We start from the raw sequence: 7,085 nt of genomic DNA on the forward strand, positions 1-7,085 counted from the left end.
GCATAGAACAGGGATTTCACTTCCCCATCTAGGAGACAGAGACCCGGTGACTCGCTTTGCTCCAGCATGTCTGCTAACTCATTTATGTATATGTTGAACAGGGTCGGGCTCAAATTGCAGCCCTGCCGGACGCCTCTTCTCTGGGTGAAGAAACCGGTGCGTTTGTCTCCAATTTTGACACCGCATTTATTTTTCAGATACATCGATTTAATAAGGTCATAGACTTTGCCCCCTATTCCACACTGAAGAAGTTTGTAATAGAGCCCTTCGTGCCAGATAGAGTCAAAAGCTTTCTTGAAGTCAATGAAACAAGCGAATATTTTCCCATTTTTTGTTTGGTGTATATGTTTTTCAATGAGAGTGTGAAGGGTATAGATATGGTTGGTGGTGCGGTGTTTTGGAAGAAAGCCTATTTGATTTTTTCTAAGGATATTATGTTTGTTAAGAAAATCCAGCAACCTACTATTTAGAATACTGCAGAATAACTTCCCTAGACAACTGTTGACACAGATGCCACGGTAGTTATTTGGGTCTGATTTGTTTCCACTTTTATATATGGGAGAGATGAGTCCTTGGCACCAGATATCGGGAAAACAGCCTGAGCGTAATATGATGTTGAATAACTTGAGTACAGCACCCTGCATCTCCATATTGCTGAACTTGAGCATTTCATTTTTGATGTTGTCTGGACCACAGGCTTTCTTTAGGTGGAGAGATTTTGTTTTTGTGGCCAGTTCTTTCCAAGTGATTGGGGAGTCTAGAGGGTTTTGGTTGTCTTTAATTGTTGCTTCTAATGTGTGGAGTTTTTCTGTGACATGATGTTGACTCGGGTTTGTTTCGTTTATTGGGATGTCTTTGTAGAGGTTTTCAAAATGTGTTCTCCAGATGTCGCCATCTTGGATTGGTAATGCTTGCAATTGTGTTGTACTCAGGTTATTCCACATATCCCAGAATTGATTTGGATTAATGGAGTTTTCAATTTCTTCGTGTCTTTTGTGGGTATAATTTTGTGTTTTGTTCCTAATGGTGTGTGATATACCTATCAATTCGTCCAATAAAAGGCGACGAGTTAAGAACGTAACTAAAGGTTTTTATTGACTAAATAACAGAGCCCACCCTCGTGGGTGATCGGGTCCAACAAGGAGGAATACCAGCCAGTCGACTACCTTTATACCTGGGCAGGTAGGTGGAGCCATGGGCGGAGTCGGAGGTGGTCAGCCCAGGTATAACAGCGCGACAAGAGGCGACCTCGTATCGTGATACAACGGTGATAACAATACAACAGTGATAACTATAGTGTAACGATAAAGTGGTTTACCACATTCACCCCTTGTTTAGATTTGAGTCCGGCGGGGTGAAGTGTACTACCAGTTCTGGTATGTCAGTCTGTCCGGAGGCCTCGTAAGCCTCTCCGATCGTCGCAGCGGCGGTGCTGCATTATCCGGTGTTAGTGCTGGTGTCTGCGTGGTCGGCGAAGGCTCGTGGGGTTCCGGCATGCCGTCTACCTGGGCTGGAATTGGGGGGGTGGTGGGGGGGGGTAAAGGTGGTGTCTCCGGAGTGCCCGAGGGTGCGAGGTCTCGTAAGGAGACAGTGTCCTCCCGCCCGTCTGGGTAAGCCACGTAGTCGTACTGGGGGTTGGCGTGCAGGAGGTTCACCCTTTCGACCAGGGGGTCTGTTTTATGGGCCCTCACGTGCTTTCGCAGCAAGACGGGCCCCGGAGAGGTCAGCCAGGTTGGTAGAGTGGTTCCCGTAGTCGACTTCCTGGGGAAAACAAACATTCGTTCATGGGGGGTGGCGTTAACGGCAGTGCAAAGTAGTGACCGGATGGAGTGCAGCGCTGTCGGGAGGACTTCCTGCCAGCGGGAGGTTGGGAGGCCCTTAGACTTTAAGGCTAAGAGGACGGCCTTCCATACCGTCGCGTTCTCTCTTTCCACCTGGCCGTTCCCTCGGGGGTTGTAGCTGGTGGTCCTGCTTGCGGCAATACCTCTCGCTAGTAGGAACTGACGGAGTTCCTCGCTCATGAAAGAGGAGCCCCGGTCACTATGTATATAGTTTGGGAACCCGAACAAGGCGAAGAGGTCGTTCAGGCATTTAATGACCGTGGTACTGGTCATGTCTGGGCAGGGGAAGGCAAAGGGGAAACGGGAGTACTCATCAACAATGTTGAGGAAGTACACATTACGGTCAGAGGACGGGAGGGGCCCCTTAAAGTCGATGCTCAGGCGCTCGAAGGGGCGGGTGGCCTTGATCAGGCTTGCTCTGTCCGGCCTAAAGAAGTGCGGTTTGCACTCGGCGCAGGTCTGGCAGTTCCTGGTTATGGTCCTGACCTCCTCGATGGAGTAGGGCAGGTTGCGGGCCTTAATGAAGTGGTAAAGTCTGGTGACCCCGGGGTGGCAGAGGTCGTTGTGGAGGGTCTGAAGTCTATCGCTTTGCGCGCTGGCGCATGTAATTCGTGACAGAGCATCGGGGGGTTCGTTCAGCTTACCTGGCCGGTACAAGATATCATAATCGTAGGTGGAGAGCTCGATTCTCCACCTCAAGATCTTGTCATTCTTGATTTTGCCCCTCAGCTTGTTATTAAACATAAAAGCGACCGAACGTTGGTCGGTAAGGAGGGTAAATCGTTTGCCTGCCAGGTAGTGCCTCCAGCGTCGTACCGCCTCCACAATCGCCTGGGCCTCCTTCTCGACCGACGAGTGTCGGATCTCAGGGCCCTGTAGGGTCCTTGAGAAGAAGGCCACCGGTCTCCCCTCCTGGTTAAGGGTGGCGGCTAGGGCGAAGTCGGATGCATCGCTCTCGACTTGGAAGGGGATGGACTCATCCACTGCGTGCATAGTGGCCTTGGCAATGTCTCCCTTAATGAGGGAGAAGGCTGCGCACGCTTCCTCCGTAAGGGGGAAGGATGTGGACTTCATGAGGGGTCTGGCTTTGTCCGCATAATTGGGCACCCATTGGGCATAGTAGGCGAAGAGCCCCAGGGTTCTCTTAAGTGCCTTAGGGCAGTGGGGGAGGGGTAGCTCCATGAGGGGGCGCATTCTTTCGGGGTCGGGGCCGATGAGTCCGTTCTCTACTACACAGCCAAGGATGGCAAGGCGCGAGGTGTTAAACACACATTTCTCCTTATTGTAGGTGAGGTTCAGCCGTTGGGCTGTACGGAGGAATTTCTCCAGATTCACGTCGTGGTCCTGCCGGTCGCGGCCGCAGATGGTGACGTTATCTAGGTAGGGGAATGTGGCCTGCAGTCCGTTCTGGTCAACCATCCGGTCCATCTCCCTTTGGAAGACCGAGACCCCGTTGGTGACACCGAAGGGGACCCTAAGGAAGTGGTATAGGCGCCCATTCGCCTCGAAGGCGGTGTACTGGCGGTCCTCGGGGTGGATAGGGAGTTGGTGGTAGGCCGACTTAAGGTCGATGGTCGAGAATATGCGGTATTGTGCAATCTGATTGACCATGTCAGATATGCGGGGAAGGGGGTATGCGTCCAGCTGGGTGTATCTGTTTATGGTCTGGCTGTAGTCGATGACCAGGCGATTTTTATCGCCGGTCTTAACGACCACGACCTGGGCACGCCAGGGGCTGTTGCTCCCCTCGATGATGCCCTCCTTCAGGAGACGCTGCACCTCAGAGCAAATGAAAGCTCTGTCCCCAGCGCTGTACCGCCTGCTCTTGGTAGCGACGGGTTTGCAGTCGGGGGTGAGGTTAGCGAACAGGGAAGGTGGCGGCACCTTGAGGGTGGATAGGCTGCAGGTGTTACGCGGTGGGCGGTTTAACCTTCGCTGGTTGTCGACTGTGAGTGGGGGGAGGGGTCCACCGTATGCTAGGGTTACACTTTGGAGGTGGGATTGGAAGTCCAGCCCTAGTAGGACGGCAGCGCAGAGCTGGGGGAGGACGAGGAGTTTAAAGTTTTTATACTCTGTACCCTTAACCGACAAGGTCACAGCACAGTAGCCGCTAATGTCCGTGGCGTGGGACCTCGATGCCATCGAGATTCGGTTGCGCGTTGGCAGGACAGGGAGGGAGTAGTGGCTCACCGTGTCTGGGTGGATGAAGCTCTCCGTGCTTCCGCTGTCGAACAGGCAGGTCGTGGCGTGGCCGTTTACTTTGATGTCCATCATCGACTTGGACAGGTGGTGTGGGCGGGCCTGATCCAGAGTGACGGAGGCTAGCGTGTAGGTAAGCGAGTCGTTGTCGTCTGCGGGCGAGGCGGTCGTCGGGTCCGGGGGCCCGGTGGCAGTCGGGCGTGGTGGGTAAAATGGCATCTCCCACGAGGTAGGACAAAATGGCGGAGAAGATGGCTGCCCCCATAACTCACATGAGGCACTATTGGGGTCGGTTGCCTTGATCAAAGATGGCCGCCCCCATGACTCACGTGTGGGGATACTGGCCTCAGTTGCCGTGAAAGAAGATGGCCGCCCCCACAGTTCGCATGAGGCACTGCTGGCCTCTGAAGATCCGCTCCTGCAGGCCTTAGAGAAATGGCCTTTCTTCCTGCAGGTTGTGCAGGTAGAGTTCCTGGCTGGGCAGCGCGACCTCGGGTGCTTCTCCTGGCCGCAAAAGAAGCAGCCGGCGGCCCGATCGCGGGTGCCCGATGTCGGAGCCGGTACCGGGGGTGGCGGGCCCGGTCGGGTCCGGGACGCCGACGCTGAGGTAGGTCCCGGGGGCGGCGCTGCGAAGGGTATTGCGGTAGGGGTCGGGCCCGAGTCCCAGGGTCGCGAGCAGTACCTGGAAAACGCCTCCTGGTCCTGATGGGCCACCTCCAGGGAGAGAGCGAGGGCTTCAGCTTTGTCCAGGTCGAGGTCTTTAGCTTCAAGCAGTCTTTGCCGTGAGTAGTCGGACCGTAGGCCTTTCACAAAGGCATCGCGGATATTATCTTCCGTATTTTCAACAGCCGTCACCGCTTTAAAGTCACAGTTCCTGCCGAGTGCTCTTAGCGCCCGTAAAAATTCAGCTACAGACTCTCCTGGCTGTTGCGGGCGGGATCTTAGGAGGTGCCTGGTGTACATGTAATTTACCGGGCTGCGGTACTGCTGTTTCAGTAGGTTGATAGCGGCCTCGTACGTAGTCGTGTCCTGTATGAGTGCGTATACTCTCGGGCTCGCTTGGGCGTTCAGAAGTCTTAGTTTGGATCTCTGCGGGGCGCCGGATTCTTCCAGGTAGGATTCGAAGCAGTCCAGCCAGTGTTTGAAGTTGAGGGCTGCGTTTGCTGCCTGTGGGTTTAGATCCAGGTACGGTGGTTTGAGGGCTTGCAGCCAAGCCGGCTGGTGTGGCTGTGCTTCTGGGAGGGCTTCTGGCTGGCCAGTAGTAGACATCTTTAAAATTTAGTCAATAAAATTGATATACCTATCAATTCGTCCAATAAAAGGCGACGAGTTAAGAACGTAACTAAAGGTTTTTATTGACTAAATAACAGAGCCCACCCTCGTGGGTGATCGGGTCCAACAAGGAGGAATACCAGCCAGTCGACTACCTTTATACCTGGGCAGGTAGGTGGAGCCATGGGCGGAGTCGGAGGTGGTCAGCCCAGGTATAACAGCGCGACAAGAGGCGACCTCGTATCGTGATACAACGGTGATAACAATACAACAGTGATAACTATAGTGTAACGATAAAGTGGTTTACCACAGTGTGTTTATATCTTTTGAGGGTCTCATTGTATCTAATACGTAGGCCTGGATTGTTTGGTTGGCGATGCTTTTGGTTTGATATTTTTCTCAGGTCTTTTCTGGCATTTTTGCATTCGTGATCAAACCATTTCTCATTTTTTTGTCTTTTGTAACGTTTCCTCTTCTGTTTCACAAGGTCGGCTTTTACAGCTGCCTCATGGAAGATCATATTTATATCATCTATGGCCATGTTTACACCACCTCTGGTGATCTCATATAGATTTTCTTTTAATTTTGATATTTTACTTGTGAGGTCAGGTGAATTTAGTGCTGTGATGAATTTATCTCCACTGTCTGGGGCCCATTTGTATGTCTGGTTTATTTTATGGAGCTTACTGGGTTCCTTTTTTGTGTCTGTAGTTTGGTTATGGTCTGAGAGGGGGGATTGCTGCCTGACAGTGAATGCGTTGATATCGCAGGGGTCCAGGCCAGTGATTGTATAATCCACCACACTAGACCCAAGAGTTGAGGAATATGTGAGTCTCCCTAAGGAGTCCCCTCTGAACCTACCGTTAACTATATATAAGCCTAAGGCTCGGCAGAGTTGCACTACCTCCCTACCGCTTTTATTTATTTCACAGTCAAGGTTGTTCCGATTTGCAATGGCTGGTGTGACATATAAAGGGGTCTGGCCAAACACATGGTCTCTCTCTCTCTGTCTCTCTCTCTGTCTCTTTCTCTCTCTCTCTCTCTCTGTCTCTCTCTCTGTCTCTTTCTCTCTCTCTGTCTCTCTGTCTCTCTCTCTCTCTCTCTGTCTCTCTCTCTGTCTCTCTCTCTCTCTCCCTGTCTCTCTCTCTCTCTCTGTCTCTCTCTCTCTGTCTCTCTTTCTCCGTCTCTCTCTCTGTCTCTCTCTCTCTGTCTCTCTCGCTCTCTCTGTCTCTCTCTGTCTCTCTCTCTCTCTCTGTCTCTCCCTCTCTCTGTCTCTCTCTCTCTGTCTCTCTCTCTCACTCTCTCTGTCTCTCTCTCTCTGTCTCTGTCTCTCTCTGTCTGTCTCTGTCTGTCTCTCTCTCTGTCTCTCTCTCTCTCTCTCTGTCTCGCTCTCTCCAATTCCAATTCCAATTCAAATGCTTTATTGGCATGAAAGTTTACAGAGAACCATATTGCCAAAGCTTACATAGCAAAAAGGTACAGTTTTCCAACATTCTGTAGGTGTCAATCGATTTGACATTTGTTGGTTACATACAATATTACTTTTAAACAATATTAATTTTAAACAGTCTTTGTACTTCATTTGGTACGCTCAATATTAATTTTAAACAGTCTTAATTTTTAAACAGTCCTCAGGTTGTGACATGTTGTTACATATTTGGCCCCAAGGTATGGTCTGTCTCCTTCTCCTAGGACTAATCTCAATTTTGACAGGTCATCCAATTCCTTGAAATCTGGGGTTGTTTGGCTTAGCTTGTTGAATAATATGTTTCT

Source organism: Somniosus microcephalus, unplaced genomic scaffold (assembly GCF_052327205.1).
Source record: "Somniosus microcephalus isolate GS21.2 unplaced genomic scaffold, FLI_Smic_1.0 unresolved_chr2, whole genome shotgun sequence".
In the NCBI taxonomy this organism is placed as follows: Eukaryota; Metazoa; Chordata; class Chondrichthyes; order Squaliformes; family Somniosidae; genus Somniosus; species Somniosus microcephalus.